Source organism: Martes martes (assembly GCF_963455335.1).
Source record: "Martes martes genome assembly, chromosome: 3".
Taxonomy (NCBI): Eukaryota; Metazoa; Chordata; class Mammalia; order Carnivora; family Mustelidae; genus Martes; species Martes martes.
The window spans coordinates 110666473-110690081 of record NC_137890.1 but is presented as its reverse complement, the minus strand read 5'-3'; the positions used below and the strand labels follow the sequence as shown (position 1 = coordinate 110690081).

Genomic DNA, 23609 nt, shown 5'->3' with positions numbered 1-23609 from the left:
CATACATGACATCTTTCCTGTTACCTATACTAGCTTTCACTTAGAGTTTATTCTCCTTGACCTTTTTGCTGTATTTGACACTGTGGACTCTCCCCACCCAGCACCATTTACCATCCCTCATAAATCCCCAGTAGTTGATCTCATTGACATTTTTGTCTTCTTTGCAAACCCTGCCACCAACCTTGTCTACCTCACATCACCTCCTTCCTGGATTGTCATGCAGGCAGGCTTCCATCTGGTCCTCTCTCTCTCCTCTAATCCACAATGCCAGAGCAACTAATCTTCTAAATATCTATACTTTAATCTGACCTTAAAATCCCTTCTTACCTACAAGGCCTTACTTTTCTCTCCTTTTTCACCTCCTTTACCTTCTTCTTGGCTCTTTACATTCCAGAAACACTTGCCTTTTTTAGTCTCAAGGACACTAAGCTTGACTGCTCCTTAGGGCTCTGTGCTAGTTTTTTCTCTGCCTGAACTTGTCTTCTACAGGTCATCCCATGACCAGCTGTTTCTTTCATTTGAGTTATTGTTTAAATTTTCCTCAGAAAGGTCTAACCTACTCTTCTACTCATTTTTTACCAAGATTTATTTACTTATTTGAGAGAGAGAGAGAACTTGTGCCTGAGCAAGGGAAGAGGCAGACGGCAAGGGAGAGAGAGAATCTCAAGCAGATTCTCTGCTGAGTGAGAAGCCCTGAGGTTGGGCTTGAACTTATGACCTTGAGATCATGACCTGAGCCAAAATCAAGAGTCAGATGTTCAACCGACTGAGCCACCCAGCTGACCCATGATCTCCTACTCATTTTGATGCCTTTGCATTTAATTTTCTTCAGAACAATTATGACTATTTGGTAGTTATGTATTTATTTGTTCCTCTCTGTCTCTCCCAAATAGAATGTGTACTCCCTGAGGGCAGGAGTTTTTATTTTATGGCTTTACTTCCAGAACCTAGAACTTAGAGATTAATGAAAATCTGTTGGTTGATGAACACTGTGGATTATACCATTTCTAATCCATCTAACCCAATTCCTTACTGTTTTTATATAAGCACACTGTCCAGTCCTCAGGTTGTTCTCACTATCCATGGAATTTATTTTCTATTGTGTCAGGTGTGTTGAGTTTTTTTTTTTTTTTTTCCTCCAACCAGATTATGAGCTTCTGAAAGGGAGAGGCCTTTTTTAATGTTTTTCCAGTCCTCAGGCCTAGCAGAGTGCTGAGCTGCATTTGGTATGTATTTAGCAAACACTTATTGATTTATTTCTGACTGTAACATTATATACTGCACCACTGAGCACTTTTACATCAGTAGGGCTGAAACGGAAATAAAAATAGGTCGACCATAAAACACCAACATAAGACCCATGACAGGGTGAGAGCTTTCTTTCTTACCTTCTAATTCAATTTGAGTCGCAAACTAAAGTTTTCTGGAATGAGAATGTATGTGATGAATAGGAAAGCATACCTTGGGACAATTTCTTTCTTCCTTTTCTAGCAAGGAGAGTGCTGAGCACCTTTGAGTGCTGATCATTTCCAACTCCAAGGTGCTCAGGTCTACATATACCATTACTGACTCTTGCTGTAATTCTAAACAGGTTTTAATTTTTTTTTTAAGATTTTATTTATTTATTTGACAGACAGAGATCACCAGCAGGCAGAGAGGCAGGCAGAGAGAGAGGAAGGGAAGCAGGCTCCCCGCTGAGCAGAGAGCCTGATGCGGGGCTTGATCCCAGGACCCTGGCAGAGGCTTCAACCCACTGAGTCACCCAGGCGCCCCTCTTGCTGTAATTCTAAAGTCATCCTGGACTTCTTACTGTTCTTTGATCCCTTTATATACTCACTCAACTCTTTTCCTTAGGCTTATTTATGACTAACATTTCTTTCAAAATCCCCACTTGCTACTTTAGAAGTTATGGTCTCCTGTCTTGTCTTCAACCCTCTCCCCTGCCAAATTCACCCAAAATGATCTCCTATTAGATCAAATTTAAATTTCTTGGGTTCAAATTCAGGTTCTCTATGTGTGGTTCCACCTTACCATTTCAGCTTGGTTTTCTATTGTTTCTAATATGAGCCTCCTGTTCTAATTCATCTGATCTCCTAACTCTTCCCCATTCTTAGCTTGTTTGTTTTCTTCCCTGTACCTTTGTTCAAGCAATCTCCTTTATACCAATCCAAATTCTCCATTTCCTTTTTCCGTCCTTTTAAGAAATCTTCCCTTAATTTACATCTATAATTTTCAGTTTAAGATTCAGATTTTATGATTGAATCCTTGGTTATTTTCCTCAGTTATTAATGGTGAATTGTTTATCTATTTGTTTTATATTTTACCTCCCTGTAATATTGTAATTTTCTTGACAATGGGGACTTCATAATATCTGTACTCATGCACAACTCTTGGCACCTCCTAGAATGAATGTGTTTGGTTGGGACAGGCCCGGCCAGGATTCCCTGGATTATAAAGAAAAACCTTGACCAGGTGAGATGGAGCTTGTGAAACAGGAATCCTTGGAACCAGTGGCACAAAAATGGCCTCTGAGAGCAGTAACTTCCTAGTTAATGCTAAGTTCAATTTCACACATCACTCAGACCCTGTAGGCAAAACTGCAAAAGCAATGACTTCTGATGTTGAAAAACTTTGGGTAACTGGTATAAGTATAAGCCAGATGCTGGCAGGTCTGTGAGACAGGAAATCTGAGCCTGAATACTGGCTTCATTTCCAATTAATCTGGGTAATATTGAGCAAACAATTTACCCTCTTTGGGCTTCAATTCTTCATTTGTAAAATATAACGTTTAGACTCCAGATGATATTAAGGACTAGATAGTTCAATGATAAAATTACATGATTCTATTTCTAAAGAATGAAATGGAGGCCACAATCTTTAGAGTTTTTCATACACTTGCTCTGTGTGATAGGATTTATTAGTTTCACGTGTAGTTAGCAACTCTGCTTTCAGCTTTCGGCATTTACACTTTTCTTTTTCCCAATTTGTGTTAAAGCAGACGGACAGATGGTTTATTAGGCTTTCACATGCTTGTAATGTTGTTGTTCAATTCAACAATGGCTTTAAACTTTGAAGGTCCATGTAGAGCCTGGATTTTGTTTAGAATGGAAGATAGTTTTAACTCTTCAATTTAAGGACAGTAATGTTTACTCACATAATTTAAAACAACTTGTGGATGTAACTCCAAAAACCTAATCATTTTCCTTAATTCCTTAACTCATTTCCACATCACACCCTAACTCTTCAAGTTACAGTTTTAAAAATGAAGCCACCAGACTTCCAGTTACATGTACATTGTTTGCCTTCTGACTCATTTAACCCACGAACTCCTTCCAAATACAAAACCCTTTAATTCAGGATCACAGAAATCTAAATGCAGAAGGGACAAATTCCTCACTTTATAGGTAAGAAAACGAAAACTAAAAGGTCCTGGTGCTCTTTCTACTACGTAAAAATAAATAAATAAATAAATAAATAAACAAGTGAGGTTAGGTTGCAGGGAAAAAACATCCAAAATTTGTGAATTTTAAGCTTTTAAATTTAAGTGTCAATACAGTATTCCAATGACAACGTAGAGACAACTATGCAGCTGAAAGATGGTCACCACTGCTATCGCTTTGCTTTGTGCTTTTTAATTCCTAAATGTGATTCTCTTCATGTAAGTGTGGACAAGCAATTGTTGAATAGCCGAAATGCATCTTAAGTGTGTGGAGGAGTCAGAACTGAAAGGACAGACAAATTGTAGGTAAAGGAAAGCATGAGCCTGCTCAGAGGGAAGTTAGGACGCGTAAGCGGGGCAGACGTGAGAGCTGCAGAGCAGGTACAGGTGGAAGGGAAGAGGCCGGCAACCCGCTGAGGCCCGGACGCCCCAGCAGGCCAGGGAGAGGAACGGAGGCAGGAAGAACCGGCAAGAAAACTGCAGGAGGAAGCCGAGGCCGATCTAGTGAGCAGCGAAGACCGTCCAGAAAGAAAGGGAAGGAGCCTATACGAGCTTAGAACAAGAGTAGAGGGTTAGAGAAAGAGTACAAAAAAGCTGAAGAGGCAGAGAGGGATATTGATGAAGAGATGGAAAGGGGGAAAGGGCGTGCGGGGAGGTGAGAAGTGAAGCGAAGCCCTCGGTAGGTGAGAAGAGGAGCGGGGGCGGGATCCGCGCTGAGTCAGGGACCCCGCGCTCTCGCCGTCCCGACCGCGCAGTGGGCGGAGTCGCGGGCGCGTGGGCGGGCCAAAGGGCGGGGCCTGCGCCTGACGCGCCCGAAGGCCGCAGCGGCCGCAGGCCGGGAGGGGCGGCGGCGGCGGCGGTGGCGGCGGCGGTGGCGGCGGCGGCGGCGGCGGCGGGGGAGGGGCACGGCGTCAGCGCGTCGCCGGCTGGGCCGCGCCGGTGGCCAGGAGGGAGAGACAAGGAGGAGGAGGAGGAGGTGAGTAGGCTCCGGGCTGGGGAGCCGCGCGGGCCGGAGGGGAGGCGGGGAGCGCGGCCCCTCCCCTTCCCTCCCCGACGCCCGCCTCGCGGGGCCGCGCGGCGCGAAGTTCCCAGAGGGGCAGTGGCGGCGGCGGCGGCAGCGGCGGCGGCGGCGGCGGCGGCGCGGAGAGCCGGGGGTGGGGGGGGGCGGAGCTGAGGGCCGCGCGGGCGGTGCGCTTCCCGAGCGCACGCGCTGCGTTCCTTGCGCCGCCGTCCGTCTTACCCGTGGAGCCGGGAACACCGGCCGCTGCGTTTCAGTCCTGAAGGCTGGCCATTTTCTGATTTAATTTTTTTGAGTTCTGCGCTTGGTGTGTGGTAGCTTTTAGGGACCCGGCGTGCCGCCGCCTCCTCCTGCGGCAGGCGAGGGGCGGGTTGGGGACTCGTTACTCTCGCGCGGGGAGAAGGGAGGCCGGGTTCCTGGGGTTGGCCCGAGTAGGCGGAGGGGCCTCCTGCCGACCACGGGACTGCGAGGCGGGGTCCCTTGCCACACGCGCCTCCGGGCCTTCCTGAGGGGAACCTTTGCGGCTGTCCCCTTTATTGCTCTTACTTTCCTGCCCTCGCCAGCCCCTCTGCCTCTCGGTCAGCTGAAATGAAAGACCTCACTCGCCCCTTACCCCATCCCTTCTGTGAGGATCGGACATATACTTATTTTGATCGTGATGCGGGCTAACTGTTCGGTGGAAAGGTTCTTTTAAGCCTTTTAAGTCTAGCCACGTACTCTGCAGCGAAGTTGCAGTACGCCACAATTTAACCTTTAGGCCTGAGGGAGTTCTCTCTCTCTCTCAAATTACAACTTTTAGAATCTTCTGAGAACTGTACTGCATTAGATTATCTTTGAGATAATTCTTAAATTAGCTCCTTGAGGCAGTGTGATGGGAGGTTCAAAGAGAAGGCTTTACACTTTTTCTCCACCTGTATCACGGAATGAAATGGAAAACGTTGAGTTGACGGTGATTTTCCGCAAGAGGTGGGTTTCACAGCGCAGCCCTCCAGTGGTGTGGCTCACCTTGGTTGTTTGGTCCTACCCCTGAAGTTGATCTTAAAACTCAGTGTAGTGGGCAGGTAAAGGAGATGCTAAAAAGAAGTTCAGAATAATTCAGTAAAGCCATTTTATTGCATTCTGCTAGCCTGTTTAACCTTAAGCTGAAGCGTGGCAGTATTTTCATGTAGAAACCCACAGACCTATCGAGCGCTATATTGGATTTTAATTAGTCTATCCCAGGTCTGATTGGAGTAGATTCTCCTTAGCTCTAACTTTCTTATATATTCTCCTTTGGATCTTGTATTTGATGAAACAGTGTTAGTATTGAGAGTTGCAGGGGTACCTTTTGAATCATGCAACTTTCTTTGACAAACTTGTAAACTGAATAGGTAAAATCTGAACCGTGATACTGAGATAAAAATAGGAAACTGAACTTTTAGCATTATCAGTTTTAGAAGTTAAGATGGCTTCTTTACTCCTGTTTTGAAATCCTGTTGACATTTTAATCTTACATACCGCAGAAGTACAGAAATTTCTTTTTGTAAGAGACTTTCACAGTTAAATCCAACCCCATTATTTTACAGGGAATAATTAATCAAAGAAAGTTTCTTGAAGATTTTCAACAGGAGTTGAATAGAACTAGTTGACTTAATTAACTCAACACTTAAGTATATAATTCAGACCTCCCCAATGAATATTTTTGTACCAAAATTTGTTTTATGTTATTTTTAAAAAAGTCTAGTAATTACTAAATTTTCTTTGTTCTTTTTTCTGAGTATATGCCTTAGTTTGTGATTTGGACCCATTAGATACAAATGATACAGATTATTTATAATTAGGACATGCTACAGTCTGTCAGTTGAAAACAGTACTTTCCAGTTTGTTTGAAATTAGTAGATAGTCTGTTTTGATTCCAGGAGATTGGCATTTTAAAAGTCTGTGTGTTTAAGACTGTGGTGTATATAACCTTGATGTTAATGAGGAAGAAAGGTGCTATACACACGTAGTAATTGAATTCCAGTATTCCCAGGCAGCATCACTTTTCTTAGTGGGCCTTAAATGCCGAAGTCCTGAAGTTCTTGCTGGGGTGGGGTGAATTCTTTGCATCTTACACACCACAGTGTTTAGGCATTTAGTAAATAAATACTTTTTGGCTTCTGTGCACTTTACTTGGTGGGGGCTTCGTGAAAGACCGTGTCTTACTCTTTTTTTTTTTTTTTTCTTTTTAAAGATTTTAATTTTTTATTTGTTTGACAAAGAGAGAGAGAGCACAAGTAGGCAGAGCAGCAGGCAGAGAGAGAGGAGGAAGCAGGCTCCCCGCTGAGCAGAGAGCCCAATGTCGGGCTTGATCCCAGGACCCTGAGACCATGATCTGAGCTGAAGGCAGAGGCTTAACCCACTGAGCCACCCAGGCGCCCCTAGACCATGTCTTATTCTATCTGTGTGTGCCTAGAGTCAAGTGTAGTGGATATTCTCTAAATGCTCGTGTTCATGCTGGTCTTAAGCAAACTTAAGGTAGCTGAGTGGCTGGAAGTCATGAATCATGATTTTGTAAATTTGAAATAATTTATTTCCATTTATGTGTTGAATCATATACTATATTAGGCTTAATTCCAGTATTGAAAAAGGTATCAGGTAATAAATATTTTAGAAAAAATGGGGGAACAAACTTAACATTGAGGATTTTACTCTTTAACATATGTTGCTTTCTGTGAAATAGGGAAAACGACTGTTAAACTTTAATTTTTTGATAGAACACCTCAGTAGAGCTAAAGTAATACAAATTTTCTTTTTTTTTTTTTTTAAAGATTTTATTTATTTGTTTGACTGACAGAGATCACAAGTAGGCAGAGAGAGAGGCAGAGAGGGGAGGAGGCAGGCTCCCCGCTGAGCAGAGAGCCCAATGTGGGGCTCGATCCCAGGACCCTGAGATCATGACCTGAGCCGAAGGCAGAGGCTTTAACCCACTGAGCCACCCAGGTGCCCCAGTAATACAAATTTTCCAGTGAAATTTTCCACTGGAGCAAAGTTTGACCACCATCAGTTGAGTGACCCTCTAATTATTGCTGTAAGCCACATTTTAAAGTTTTGGTTTCACTTTATAAGGATACGTTTTTCAGCATATAGACTTTTGTAAGGATCATGACTTTTGGAGTCCAGTCTACCTTGGCAAGCTGTCCTATTAGGGTATTTTAAACTGTTTTATATGGCATTCTGGTGATATGGTAAAACAAAACAAAACAACTCAAAAACATACTGTATTTTCTTTTTCTCTTAGGCTTATCTCCTCTTTTAGTAGATCAGAATAGTGTGTTTTGTTTATTTAAAAAAAAATTAACAGAGGAAAATTTTCAAGCATTTCTTTTGGAAAGTACCACCACTTCACCCTTTCAATAGCTTTGGAAAATAATGTTTGAGCAAATGCAGGGCCAATTCCTTAGCGTGATTCCTATTTGAATATGTAGATCATAAATAATAGCCTTTACAAGGACAACGTCTGTGGACTACATGCATTTTTTTCTACAACTTTATAACTGAAAACAGTTGTACAGTATAGCAGGGTGTTTGTTTATAGGAAGGAGATAATTTCACATGTATCATTCTGGCTCTTTTGCTAGTCCCAGTCTACGTGTCCTACCCACTGCCAGTTTTACCCCTTTGACCCAGTTTTTGAATTGTTTTTTAAGATTGAAAATACATTAAGATCTCCATCCCCTTCTGGAGGTGGGATCTGGAATTATTCTCGTGCCCTGAACATTCATTGCTCACGGAAGTATGGTATCTCACCATACTGTTGGCACGTATGCAGTTTGTCTATGAGATTCTCATTTTTAAAGACAGTTTACTCATCAAGAGTTTTAAAATACATAGCATAAACATTTTAATGAGGGGTGTGTGTGAGGCATCTAGAATATTTCAATAAAGGTTTAGATGGGATTAGGATATAAATTCATTAATAAGAATCAGAGTATCTAGTCCTTTCCCCATATACTTTAAGGTCATACTTAAGTCATTTAAACAGATGACTTTGTTTTTGAGTATTCATTTATAAAAGTAACCAGAGAAGCAGTTCCACAGCCTTTCTTTAATAAGTGTTAAATAGTCCATAGAGTTGATGTTTTCTTGTGTTGTTTCTTTTTGTACTCCAGATCACTTGTGGACCTGAAACCTTATCTTAACCTGCTTAAGAACTCTAAAACCACTTGGTCATCTGACTCTCCTTGCTGTTCCCTCTTCCACTCAGGGAGTTGGGACCTGTTCTTTTCCACAGGTGGGTGGTTGGGGGTCTGTTTCAACTGAGGCAGAACTTGCACAGCCAAGATACTATGCTACTGCCTCCAGGACTTGCACTTACTGGATTGACCCCTTACATACTGAGGATAGGCTGGTTGAGAACTGGGCTTTTTTGACTGTTTTGATTTGAGTCCATTTTGAGGGTCAGCTTTTCATTTGCATCAGACTGTAGAACACCCTAGACTTCATCCAGTCATTATTTAGATCCCTTTCCTGTCTGTGTAGCTGTTCGATTCTTTGCCTTCTTAGCTGAGTCATGTAGTTGGTGATTTTTTTTTTTTTTTTTTTTAGATTTTATTTATTTATTTGACAGAGAGAGATCACAAGTAGGCAGAGAGAGAGGAGAAAGCAGGCTCTCCATGGAGCGAAGAGCCCGATGTGGGGCTCGATCCCAGGACCCTGAGATCATGACCTGAGCCGAAGGCAGAGGCTTAACCCACTGAGCCACTCAGGCGCCCCTAGTTGGTGATTTTTATCCCCTGAGTTCAGTGGTAGCTAATCATTTTCAGGTGTTTGATTTTCTACCCATGTCTTCTCAGTTTTGAGCTTTCATTTGACCAAGTAGCTGTTGTACTTTCCCATAGCACATTTGTTCATTATTTGTCTTTCCTTCTAGACTGTTTGTACTGAGTGTTGAGACTGAATCTGTGCTTTTCCTGGTGGTTTCCTCGCACTCAGTACAGTGCCTGGCACATAGCAGGTGGTAAATAAATATTAATTAATATAAAATTCATCCTAACAGTCTGTTATCAGTGTGGAAAATCAGTGTTCATTTGGAAATTTAGATTTCATATAAGAAGTTTAGACATTTCATCACCATCATTAGGACTATAGTCTGTGTATTATAAGTTATAAGCAAATCCATTTAAAAAATAGCTTCATCAGTCATCTGGGAGGGCATTTATTTCAGAAGAAAAGGTATATAATTTTCACTATGTATTTTTCGATGTTGCACATTTCAGTTTTTCTTGAGTTTGATTAACGTGTATATAATATTTCTTACACATTGAAGTTTTACGGCACTATAAAGAAGTGAGTTTAATTGGCCTCTTTTTGTTCATTAGTAATTATATACTAAAGAGTAAATTCTCATTAAAAGGCTCTTAAATGCCTGCTCATAAAAAGGAGAGACCTCTTTGATTTTGTTGTCCATACAATCCTAGTTATTGTTTTGAGGCAAGTCATCAAACTCTTCAGTAGTCTAAACCTTTAATTTGGTTTCAGAACAGTAGTCAGTCATGTATTGAATACCCAAATTACCATGTCTTTAACAAGTAATGCAAACACTCTGTATTAACAAGGTAATGACCATAACTTTTCTTGTAGAATTTCTTGTGCTAATTTTTTTAAAGAGGACTTATTGAACTAAATTTCCTGTGAAGGCCAAAATCTCATACTTTTAATGATAGTGGAGTGTATGTGTTTGTGTAGAGAGGAAGGGATGATATTTTTTGTAGTGGTATTTTTAAGTGGACAGTTTACTAATTATGTTGAGGTAACATTTTACAACTCTAAAAGGAAAACTTCAATTATCTGAATGAAATGAGGTACATGAAATTAATTCAGATAAATGGGGGAATCCTTAGTGTAAATGATGCATGGCAAGAGACATGACCTCAATCTTGATTTTTTTTTTCCCCCTATATATCTTTCAGCTGCTTTTACATTACTAGATTGTGATTCTTTTTCTATGATGGGAGGAGGTAAAATTTGCTCTGTAGTTTTTTGTTTTTTTTTTTTTTCCTTTGCCACAAAGGGAATCCAGAATGTGGTATACTGTGACAAGTATAATTGCTCATCTCTTGCCTGTGCTGCCCTGCCCTTTTAGGTGGTATACCACAGCCTTCCATTTTGTCACCTTCCTGTCAAATGTCAGATATATGTGTGTGTGGATTCCTTGAGAATACAATTTGTTTGAAATTAAAGCCACAGTCTTCTGTCCAATCACAAGATGTTTATCCTTCCTAAAAGTTGAGTTACTTCAAGTTAAGATGAATCGAACTGGATAAACCTTGATTCCTTCCCTGTCCCCTTAGGGTTTAATATTAAGAAGTATCTGATGATGTAGGACCTTAAAATAGCAGCAAACACTGGGGCATAACCCTTGGCTTTTATGGATCCTTACTTGAAATGACAATTTTGCTGATTGATTAGAGTTTAGGAAAGCTTTAGGAAACTGATTTCTGCTGTCATTTACTATATTTTCAGCATTCCTGGGCTCCTGGCATCTGAGTGCTGTTGTGTAAAGAGTAGTCTTTGTATCTGTGATGACTTTTTCCTCTAGGCATTTTTTTGTTTTGTTTTTAAACAGAGGTGGGGTTATCTCAGCTATAGAGGTGTGTGCTGCCACCTATTCTTTTTTTCTGCATTACCTGGTGATGTTTTACCTAAAGCACCTGAGAAAGTGCCTCTATTTTCAGCCTGTATCATCTTCCTTTATGTCTTTTGGTCTTTGAGATACAAGATGATTCATATCTTGATTGCCTTGGGCAAAGTGGATATGATATCAGCAAGCTCTGTATCCAGACCTTGTGAGCAATTCCTAGGTCATTGCCTGAGACTTTCTTAAATACATGCAGGCAGTGTGATTGAAGAGTTTAGGCTTCAGGGTCAGTCCAGACTGATTTCAACCCTGTACCATTTATGAACAGCATGCTTTGGGGGAAGTTTGTTAGTTTTCTGGGTTTCAGTTTCCTTAGAATAATCTTAGCTGGATTGATTTGTTGTCCTATGTAGATAAATGTTTAGTAAGTTTGTGAACTATCTACCTAGATCATGGGCTATTTTTTTTTTTTTAAAGATTTTATTTATTTGTCTCAGAGAGAGAGAGAGAGAGCGCGAGCGAGCACAGGCAGACAGAGTGGCAGAGGGAGAAGCAGGCTCCTTGCAGAGCAAGGAGCCCGATGTGGGACTCGATCCCAGGACGCTGGGATCATGACCCTAGCTGAAGGCAGCCGCTTAACCAACTGAGCCACCCAGGCGTCCCGATCATGGGCTATTTTAAAAGAAAGTAGGTTTTGTTCTATTTGAAGACAGAGATAATGAAATTAGTAAAAACAAATTTACAAGTAGAGGTCTTGCTCAGTTGAGTTTAAAACTATGTAGGACTTGGAACCATTGAATTATTTGTATACACAGGGTATTCTCATATGTGACATAGGCAAAATATGTAGCATACTTGTATTAAGACAGACTCGGATGATCAAGCACTTGGATAACCTTGGGCAGGGAACTTGACCTTCTTGACTCAATTTTCTTCTGTAAAATGGGTAATAAAAGTGTCAAGAATAATAAAGGGTGAAAAAAGGTTAGTAAGTCATTATAAAGGCTTAAAAGATGAAGTAAGTATAGAAAATACTTAGTAATGCTTGAATCCATAAATACTGATAGTTGTTATTGTGACCACAAACAAGTGACTTCCCCTTTCTCCACCTCAGGTGTCCTCAGTAGCATGAATGTTATCAGAAAACTAATTATAGTTATGAGGATATAATGAGGTAATACATGTAAGTGCTCATTATATGTTAATTGGTATTGTTACATTATTAATTCAGTTTCAGAATGAATTGGACTAATTTTGAGTTAAAATCAAGGAATTTGTACAGATATTTAACAATTCCTTTTTTTTAATATAATTCTTATGTTGGGGAATGTTTGTTACGGATTTGGAGATGGCAACTTATCATTTATAGCTTTTAGTGTTTCCTTAAGATAATGGTTCTTAAATTGTGATGTGCAGACCCATACAGGTCACAAGAGCCTTTAAGGGGATCTGTGAGGTTAAAACTATTTTCATAGTAATGCTTTTTGCTATTTCCACTGCTTTGACATTTGCCTTGCTGATACTAAAGCAATGGTGGGTAAAACTGTGGACATCTTAGTACATGTTAAATCTCAATGGCATAAAACTTTACTAGTAATCATTGTATTCTTTACTACCATGCTTTTCCAGTAAAAAAACAAAACAGAAATGCCAGTTTCACTGAAGAATGTCATTGATGAAGCAGTAAAAACAATTTTATTAAATCTTAATCCTTGAGTACACTTTATTTTAATATTCTTTGTGATGAGGTAGGAAATATGCAAAAAACATTTTTTGCTGTATATTCAGAGTACATTGGTTGACCTAAGGAAAACCCTTCTATGATTTTTTTTTTTTTGAGTTGCAAGCTGAATTGTATTTTGTGTGAAGCATTATTTTTACTTATAATAATGACTACCAAATTATGATCATTTAGACTTAGTTATTTGGCAGTCATTTTCTTGAAAATGAACAAAGCGAACCTGCCACTTCGGGGAAAACAACTGATAATCTTTGTTGCCAATGATAAAATTTGAGATTTCAAGTGAAAATTAAAATTTTGGAAAACTTTTATCACCTGCTGTGCCCTTGACAGCTTCCCAATACTTAGATTTTTTTGATGAGATGGGTGGTGATATTAATGAATGTGAGGTTTTGCTGTGGTATTAATTAATTAATTATGTCAAAATTTGGAATATAAACGTAGTGTAAGACACCAATATTTTCAAAGCAATCAGTGTTATAAAATTGTGGGTAAAAGACCCTTACAAAAAGCAAGTAACAGAAACAAAGAGTTTCTGTGATAATAGGTTCCATATAATAGATAACTGTTAAACTCCTACTCGTCAAGTTTTGGTGTAGTATCAAAGAAGAATGTTCACATTTATCTGAAAAGGCATTTAATATTAACATAATATATTAACATATAATAACATATAATTCCTTTTTTCTATTGCAGTCAAAACAACGTATCACAACAGATTGTATATAGAAGCAGGTACAAGAATTCATCCGTCTTCTATTAAATTAGACATCCAATAAATTTACTTTTTTTTTTTTTAGGAAAGTACTTTTTCATAACGTTTGTTGTCATATTAAACATGTCATAAAATTTTAAAATGAGTTAATGTTTACATTTTCTCATTTAATTTCTAATATAGTAAATATTAATAATTATGACTCAAGAATTCTCAAGAGTTCTCAGTATTTGAGGATACAAAGGAGTCCTTTTACTAAAAAGTGTGAACTGTCCCCTAAAGGGAAGGAGGCTAGATTTGTCAAATGAGTAAAGTTCTGAAGTTTTTAATCGAGTATTCCTTTGGAATATGGACTGCACGCGTCTACTTTTTTTTCCCTGGTAATAAGGGTATGTTGCTGTACTCTGTGTCATTCCCCAAGTAGGCATAGGGTTCCTATATGTATTGTTGAAGAAGATTTCATTTTTATTTAAGATTGATGCTACCTATGTGGTTGCTACTCAGAATTAAAATATGGTTAAGGTCATTTCAGTCAGCCTCTTCATTTTTGATACTATGCATTTGTTTGTGTTAGAACTATTCATGCAATTTTCAGAGTTGTTCACCGTGGCATTCTGTTTCAGGATTATAGTGAAATTCACTTTGCTGAAAATAAATTGCCATTTTCTTTGAAGTCTTTACGTGAGGCTAATCTGTCCTGCCATAAAGTCTTCCTGACATTTCACAGCTATTTTTTAGTACAGGCAGTCTACAACTTATGCATGTGTTTGTGAATTAATTATTTGCAGCAATACAATATGAATTACAGATGAGTTCTGTAGTACCACTAATAGTATGGGCATAGCCTCATCGTGGACTATTGACATGTTTTTTTGGGGGAATTATATTTTCAGTGCTAGAAATCTAGCCGAACACATTTCTCCACTGTAGTCAGATAGTGGCAAGAAACCCTTCTTTTTCCCTTACAATAGAACTGGGGTTGTTAAAGCTTTGATAGAAGCAAGACAAACAGTCTGAGGCACTGTTCAAGAAACACAGGTATTCTGAGAACTTCAAGTGGGTAAAGGGTAATGGATAGCACTCTCAGATGAAGCAGATCTGGAAACTTTGGGCTAACTAGGCGATGATGAAGGGAAAAAAGGGAAGGAATATTCTGAATGCTGCTTGGGGTGGATATATTCGCTTTTGGGGCAGTTGCTAAAAAGTATGAGATGCCTTAACATGGATATTTCTAGGATGGGAAATCCATCTATATAGAGTTTTGTCTTGTGCTCTTATGTTTGGTTATTGTATGAACTGAGCTCAAGAAACAGAATGAAGGTTCACTTGGGCAGGTTAATAAACTCATGGGTTTGTAGTGTATGAGTTTGCATGTGAAAGGAAATCTGTGATTCCAGGAGCATTCATGATCAGGAGGAGTAGTGGAGGTTGGAAGAATGTTGGAATATGAAAACTGTCCACAGGGCCCAAACAAATTCATGTTACGGGATGCTTGTTAAAGCAGGGGTGAAACTAGCTATCAGCCAGCACAGATCGGTCAATGACTACTGTGACTCAGTATACTACCCTAGGATCTCTAGTGGAAATAGAGAATTTTAAGACTGGTATTAGTGCAGGAAGCTTGTTATGGAGAATGGTTAACATAAAGCAGAAATCCAGAACCAGGAGAACTTAGGGATACAGAAGAGGCCAATGTTGTAGAGGTATTTGATTTTGAACCCGAGCTTCTTGCCTTCTTCCTGCCTAAGGGTAATACTGATTCCTTGGATTGAGGCAAGGCTGAGCCAAAGTGGAAAGCAAAGTAACTACAGCTGTCTACACTGGAATGACAGACCTACCTAGAAATATTTGTTAAACAAATATATGAAAGGGAAGAGAACAACTGGGTCATTGTACCTCAGGTTCTTAATACGGCAGACGCTAGTTGTCCTATTAACCTACCTACTTGATATCCTCTAGATCAGGGGTTGGCAAACTTTTTTTTTTTTTTTTTTAAAAGCACCAGAGAGTAAAGATGCTCTTCTTTATGGGTCATTTAGTTGATGTTGCACCTACTTAAGTAAGTCTGCCATTATAGCATGAAAGCAGACATAGAGAAATACACATACATGAATGCATAGTTGTGGTTCCAATAAAATCTTATTTGTGGAGACTGAAATTGAATTTCATGTAATTTCACATGTCACAAAGTATTAAGTCTTTTTTAAAAAACTTTTTTCAAACGTTTACAATTTTAAAATCTATTCTTAGATCATGGCTGTACAAGAATAGGTAGTGGGCTGAATTTTGGTTCATGGACTGTAGTTTGCTGACCCTTGTTACGGTCAAATAAATCACTGTCAGTTATAATGCTGAAAGCTTAGCATTACTGAAATAGATATTTCTAGGACAATGCTGTTGGTGACACTGTCTTGTTTTATAGGTGACACTGATGATAAAAATCCGTTCAAGAATTTAGATGTGACATCTGCAGCAGGTTCAAATCTCTCAGCTATAAGACAAACTGGATACTTCGTAAAGATTTTCATCTGTTATGCACAGAGCCAAAATCCGTTACTGAAATTGTCTGGGTGAGCTGCCTGCTGGGTCCAGTGATGCACTAGTAGACAAAGAAGTTGAAAGAGAAGGATGGCATATTCTTTGGATGACTGGCAGATTGTGACACCAAAATGGCATCAAGCCCTACTGTGATTCCAAGGACTTCATGATTAAATAAAAATTGATTTTTTTTAATTTATATTTTTTGGTTGGGAGGGCATAGTTGAAGTAAATTTGATCTTTACTTGGGGAATGTGTAATGTTTTATCATTCCATAATGATACATGGTAATTGCTTGGTAATCAAACTTCAAAGGTTCTGTCTATATGGAACTTAACATAGTTACCACCTTTCAGTGTTGGATTCTCTTATTTTAAGGGAACTATGGTAAAGAAAAACATCTGTTTAAACTAAAGAAAATTAACCTAAAAAGGTAAATTTAAAGACTTAATCATTTTTATAAGAAAGTTTTTGCTTTGGGGGATTTCTTGAAATTTTGCTGTCCTGCAGCATGTATAAAATTTGTTTCTGGGGTGCCTGGGTGGCTCAGTCGGCTAAGTGTCTGACTATTGATTTCAGCTCAGGGCATGATCTCAAGGTTATGAGATTGAGCCCTGTGTCGGGCTCACATGGGCTTGAAGCCTGCTTAAGATTCTCTCCTCTCATTCTGCTCCTCACTCCCTCTCATCCTCCCACCCCCCCAAAAAAAATTCTGTTTGCAAAAAACTACTGTACCCAGAATTTTCTAAGAAAACATCCTTTTGTGTAGGCTCTTGAACTCAACAGTCAAAAATACACTATACAATCCTAGGTGCATAGAACAGTTGAATTAAAAAATTAATATCTTTAGACTTGTTAACTAAATTCACTTAAAATGATTAAGAGAGCAGGTGTGAATTGAAAATAAACCTGTATTTTCTAAGCCATTGAATCACAAGAAAACTGGAACATCAAAGTATTCTCTGAACCAAATCAATATTTTATTTGGTTAGAGCTGCTGCTTTTGGTATATGTCTGTTTATTCCAGTTGTAGAGGATTTGAAAGCAGTTCTGGGAAATGAAGTGGGTGGATTCTCAATGTTGAATCCTTTTTTTTTTTTTCCAGTGAATCTTCAACATTTTTTTTTTTTTATCTTAGCATTCAACAAAAACTCTGGCATCCCAGTATATAAAACATAGACTACATTTTATATAGTTCATGTAGCTCATCAACAAACAGAAAAAGATTCCCTCATGACTTACCTTGAAAGCTGTTCAGGGCATATACTATTCAGGGCATTTACTGTTTTATTCAAGGCATACACTATTCAATTTGTCAGTGTGCCACTGCCACTATTGCCAGAGTGCAATGCAACTAACATAGCCATCCTGCTAGGAAAAAGATCTGTGGGTTGCTGAGTAGTGGAAGTTACACACATCTAATTTACAAGTCAGATTAGAGATCAGAATCGTATGATAGCTTTATGTGGAATTGATTTCATTTCATGGTTTTTAAGCTATTTTTTCATTGAAAGCAGTGCCTATAACTGAAAGACAGGTGTGGTGTAGCATTTGAATGCCTTAAACTCTTGAATCTGGAATGAAAGGGATATTCTTGTAGATGTTCAGATCGTAGAACTCAGGGATTTTAAAATAAAATGCTATTGTCATTCATTTATGGTGCCATAATTAAACTGCCCTTTGGATTTTATTTGGGTTAAGATTAATATTTGGAAAACTTTGCCATTGTCAGATATGAGGCACTTTAGGTAAGACAGTTGTATGTGTGTATGTTTAAATAAGTAGCAAACAGCTTTTTACCTTATAAATAAGACATATCTAATAAAAATTATGTGTGGGTTTAACACTGATAACCCATTCAAATCAGGAATTCCACTGTGGCCTTCTGGAAACCTATGAGGGGGGAATACTATAAATAGCAAGGTTTTTTTCCTAAATCAGACTTTTTTAAAAAAATACATGGAAGAATGCATAATCATAGCTTGATAGGTTGCAATTGCTCTTAATTTACCTGTTCTTATTGAAATTGAGCAGAAATGTCAAAAAAATATTAAAAAAGTAGTTTATTGCAGAAAAGGTGGTGCTACTGGAATTTGAGAATATAGTGGCAAAAAAAAAATGTGTTAATCTTTTAGATTGAACCAGTAATTCATTTATTTGAGTGTAATCAGGAGAAGAAAATCCAGGTGTTTAAAATTAGCTTTGTATCAGTGGTTAAAATTATGTTTAGTTTTATTAGTTTTATTCTCCCTCAATCCCCATATGATAAGTTCTCATGAATGGGTTTCTGAGATAAAACACTGAGATTTAGAGGGTTTTGAGAATCAGTTACATTATTTTTATCCACTGGTTGTTTCACATAGGACCTGTTTGTGATATTTACAGGACATGAGGAAGACTGTGATTCTGGCTTTCGTGGACTTCAGAAAAAACTTTGAAGAAAGATTAATGCCAAGTTAGGATGTAGTAGGCCTATACCACTGTGTTAATTTTAGTAGAGCAATGACTATTTAGATGGATTCTTCTCCTGTTGCCTTGGCCCCTAACTTCATAATCCACTGGCTAAAGCTGCTTTTCATTAAGGCAAGTGAGAGGCAATTTTATGAATGGAGAAAGTGAGGCTATTCTAGACATTGGGAAACTGGTGGAATGTAAGGGGAGAATGAGATTGTAAATATGATAGGCAACAAGATTGTGGATGAACACACTATTTTTGGATTGACAAGGGTGCTAGAGGAAAGGTATCAGTAGAATAGAGTGGTTTATTATTTACTGTTTATTTTTATTTTTATTTTTAAAGATTTTATTTATTTATTTGACAGAAATCACAAGTAGGCAGAGAGGCAGGCGGGGGGGCGGGGAGCAGACTCCCTGCTGAGCAGAGAGCCAGATGCGGGGCTCGATCCCAGGACCCTGAGATCATGACCTGAGCTGAAGGCAGAGGCTTTAACCCACTGAGCCACCCAGGCACCCCTTATTTACTGTTTATTGAAAGCCTCCTGTTTAGTAGGTATTGACTAAGATACTTTGCCTCAGTTTTAATTCTTTCCACAACCTTGAAAGCAAGTGCAATTATCCCCGTTTTCCTGATGAGGAAAGATGAGGGGGTATATCCAAGGTCTTAGAAGTAAAAATAGAGTTCCACATTGCGTCTTATATTGTATAGAGGCCTTTTCTCTCCAGTCATTGTCTGATAAATGAAGAAATAAAAAGTAATCTGAAAGACCAGCATATAGTATGGGAAGATTTTAGGATTAATGGCTTTTAACATAAATGACTCCATGTTGGTGTTGTAGAAGGATATTGGAGCCTCCTTGGAAAGCATTGAGACAGTACATTTGCAAATATTGTATCTGGACTCTAGAACTCCAACTAATGGGTTACCTTTGATATTAATTAGTGTAGTATTGTATAGCTGTGTTTTCAAATGTAAGTGATGTCATGATACAAAATCTGTATATGAAAGGTGGGTGATAATGAGCTGCCACAATAACTAACATACATCATAAGCTGGATTGGATTAACTTCAGATAGAATGTACAAAAGTGTTTGAAAGAGGGTTGGTTTAAGCAGTCTGATTTAGTCTAAGGTGACAAACAATTTGGGGTGTTGGGAAAAACAGTGGAAAAAAGTCACGAAGCCCATTAAAATGAGCACCATGGGTGTTTACAGGCTTTACAAGTAGACCTAGACAGCCCATAACCAAGCATCATCTGCTTGGAAAGGACACATTTAGTCACTTGCTTGGGAACAGTGCCTTAGCAGCATTATTTTTCAGTGAATAAAAGACAATTGTGGTAGGGCTTTGGAGTCAAATGATCCAACTGTTTTTTCAGGTATAGGGTAAAATGATAAGGAATCTTTTCCTTTGTCATTCATTGGTAATTTAGGAGGTTAAAAAAAAAAACAAGGCACAGCCAAGATGGCAGCATGGTCAAGTAGCTTAAATATGAGTACTTTTGGCACCTTGGTGAAGAATGTGGTATTGAAGACAGGAAAAAAATGGTTGAAATTATTGAACTCAAGATGTTAGAATGCAAAATAATTATTTTAATTGCTTGAAAATACAGGGAAAAAGTAGGAAACAGAAAACAAAGGGTAAGAAGTAAGGAGGACTATTTGAGAGTGAAGTGGTTGTATAGTATTCCTAGAGTTCTTACTCGGGGAAAAATTGGTGAGAGAGATCAGGAAAGTGATTTAGAAATAGGTGTTACTGAATTAGGGAAGTAAGCTCCTCAAAGATTCTTAGTAGGCAGAGAAAATACTGGGTAAGTGGGGAAAGTGATATTTAACATGAAGTTGCATTCATATTTTATGGTAGTCAAAAGTGACCACCTGTTTTAGGTCATTTGACCTCCCAAGAAAAGACATGCTGATTATTCCCATTCATTCTGTGAAAGCTAATGAATGTTTCTATAGGCTAAAATTATCCATGTACCTGTCACAGTGGGTAAACACTTTGGACTTCGATTTGGGTTTTAGAAGCTTTTTTTTAAGAAGTTTTTAACCACTACATTTTCAGCATTCATTAAGGGATTATATTTTACATTAGCTGGTTATCCTTGGCATAACTATGGTATCAGATGTGATTTAAATTACCTTTATTAGGTATAATTTGTATACAAAAATGTACTCATTTTTAAGTTAATGAATGAAGTTAAGTTAATGAATTTTGATGTATGTTATCTACTCATATAACTACCCCCCCCCCCATTCAGATATAGAACATTTTAAATCCCCTAAAACTGCCCTTATACCTCTTTCAGTCAGTCCTTCCTTCTCTCTGAAGACAACTAGTTTCCGATTTTTATTTTCCTTAGATTAGGGAACTTTTTTTTGAAATTTACCTGGAGTCATAGAGTATATACTGTTTTGTGTCTGGCTTCTTTTCCTCAACATAGTAGTTTGGAGATTCATCCATATGTTGATGTGTATTAGTGGTTCATTCTGTTTTGCTGCTGAATAATGTTATGTTTTACTGCAATTTGTTTATCCATTATTTTGTTAATAGACATTTGATTTTTTCCCCCTTGTTTTTGACTATTGTGGGTAAAGCTGCTATAAACAAGATTCTTCTATGAGCCTTTTTGTGGACAGTATGTTTTAATTTCTTTTGATTAAATACCTAAGAGTGGAATTGTTCTGTCATAGGACTGGTTTATGTTTTAACTTTAGAAGCGTGTATATAATTTTATATGTGTAACTTTTCCAAACTCACACCATTCTCAGCATGCATTTTTAGTTCATATCTATAAATCTCTGTACTTTGTACTAGTTATGGATACTGGTTTGTACTAAATGGTTTCTCTAAGCAGAGAGCTTTCTGGAATATTTTTCATGTAATAATTGAAATCTAGTAAATAGTTTTATGATATATTTATTTTTTAAAAAATCATAAGTTACAATGTATCTAATATTGACTTAAGTAGATTTGTAATTATCAACTTGGTTTGTTGTGCAGAATTCTAAATTTTCATTTCTTTGTAGATAGCATATGTTTGAATTTTGTAGTGTGCATTCTTCATTTTATATAGTGGCTCTTCATTAAATATATATATATAATTAAATGAGATGTTTGATATACGAATAATAAACTAATCTACTAAGGTAAAATTTAAATGACCAAATGAGGACTCTCTCTCCTTTTTCTTGATCTCTTTTGTCAATAGCACTGCCCTTCCTATTTTGGTAAATCCTTATTTCACATTGGTTGCTTAAAATGAAGGATTCCTGGGGAGCCTGGGTGGCTCAGTGGGTTAAAGCCTCTGCCTTTGGCTCAGGTCATGATCCCAGGGTCCTGGGATCGAGCCCCACATCGGGCTCTCTGCTCCGTGGAGAGCCTGCTTTCTCCTCTCTCTCTGCCTGCCTCTCTGCCTACTTGTGATCTCTGTCTGTCAAATAAATAAATAAAATCTTAAAAAAAAAAAATGAAGGGTTCCTTATATTAGGTACGCAATAGCCATAATGTAGGGGAATTGCACCTTGGATAATAGCTTGATTACCAGGACTTGTTTCAGGATTTTAGCTCTAGCTCCAAAGCTGAAAATAAAGGTTAACAACTATTCTTGCCTTGTAAGTAGGAATGTGGGATTTAGTAAAAGAATAGATGTGCAGCAGCCACTTCCCTTATATAACAGAAATTAGAAAAGAGAGGAGTATTATTGGTGTCATTCAGATGAAGAATTGTTAATCTATTGAAGTTAGTTCTGTGATCTTTCCCTGTTTTTCCCCCAAAGGACCTTTTGTTCCCAGCCCAGAATTTGGGTGTGTCTGCTGGAAGTGTAGATTGGTATTTAACATCTTGTCTGGATGTTTAATGAGCCACAGAATCTTGTGTCTTTTACTGCAGTAGCATCTTCCAGAGAGATATTGAGGGAGCATTCCTGAACATAGACTCATTTCTGGAGGGGAGGACGATAAATGGAGTCAGTGAGATGGCATGTTAAGTGAGAAGATAGTAATGGAAAGAGCTGACGTTTGTCTATCTGGTATGGTAAGAAAGCATGAGGTCTTTCTTGTTTCTTTGTTTCTTTCTTTCTCTCTTTCATGGATCAAGTGGACACTATGGGATGTAACCAGGTTAGAGTTTTCTTGGTGGTTGCTAGCAGGAAGAGCTTGGCATATGAGAGGACTGTGGGTAGGATAGTAAAAAGTCAGTCTTAGAATGTACCCCCATGCCAAGAAGTTATTATGCAGGGTGGAGGGGCCAGCCTCTTATGCTTGCTGTAACTTAGAGGTTAAATGCTGCTGTGAAGACCAGAAATATACTGTCTAAACTGGGTGCCTTTGAGAAAGAGAAGTTATTATCAATAATTACGCAAGGATAACATCATCCTCCTTCATGGCCATCTAGTAAACCCCTATGGATGTAGGCACACAGGGTGTTTGTACCTCTTCTGCCTATCCTGATTTGTGGGAACTAGAAACTTGAGGGAGGAAGTGGAGAAAATTGAGAGTCAGGAAGAATATTGGGAAAAAAAATGGATTATGTTCTTTCTCTTGGCTGGCCTGGGGTTGGGGTGGGATTGTATGGATACTCTTTGATTAAGATATGAAATTGAAGATTTAAATTGGACTAGAATGTGTTGCAATACTAGAAAGTGATTGAGAAGCAGTAGGATTTATCTGGGACATCATGGAGAGATGGGAAAGTGCGAATTGGAAGAGTACGTTTAAGGTGATGGAATTAAAGCATATATCCTGTTAAGTTCTATTTATTTGGTCATTTTCTTAGTTTAATAGGATTTAAAACTAAACAAACCTTCAGTTTGTACCCACAATATGATATGTGAGGTATTGTGTTCAGCATTTTAGGGAAGGCAAAGATGGCTAAGATTTTCTGCCCAGAGGGATCTTCTGTTTAGTGTATAGAGCTAAGTGATCCATGGTGGAATGACCTGGGTGCTCTAGACATGTAAGTGGCAATGCTGTGGGAACATGGAAACAACTGAATGCTGCTTGGGTTCAGGCAGGCTTTGTGGTCCAGGCTGAATTTGGCCTGGGCCTTGAAGGAGGAGAAGGGGATCAGCTGGGAAGAAAGGCGTTTTAGCATGAGGTAAT

The 23609-nt window shown here is 38.5% G+C and overlaps 1 protein-coding gene across 1 annotated transcript in view; it reads left to right on the top strand.

Moving 5' to 3' along the window:
- Positions 1-4306: 4306 nt before the first annotated feature.
- Positions 4307-23609, top strand: part of GTDC1 (glycosyltransferase like domain containing 1) — a 391982-nt gene continuing 372679 nt past the window's right edge. The window contains exon 1 of the mRNA XM_080798916.1: positions 4307-4415. The gene's annotated coding sequence lies outside the window, so the exon portion shown is untranslated. The remainder of the gene's footprint in view (positions 4416-23609) is intronic.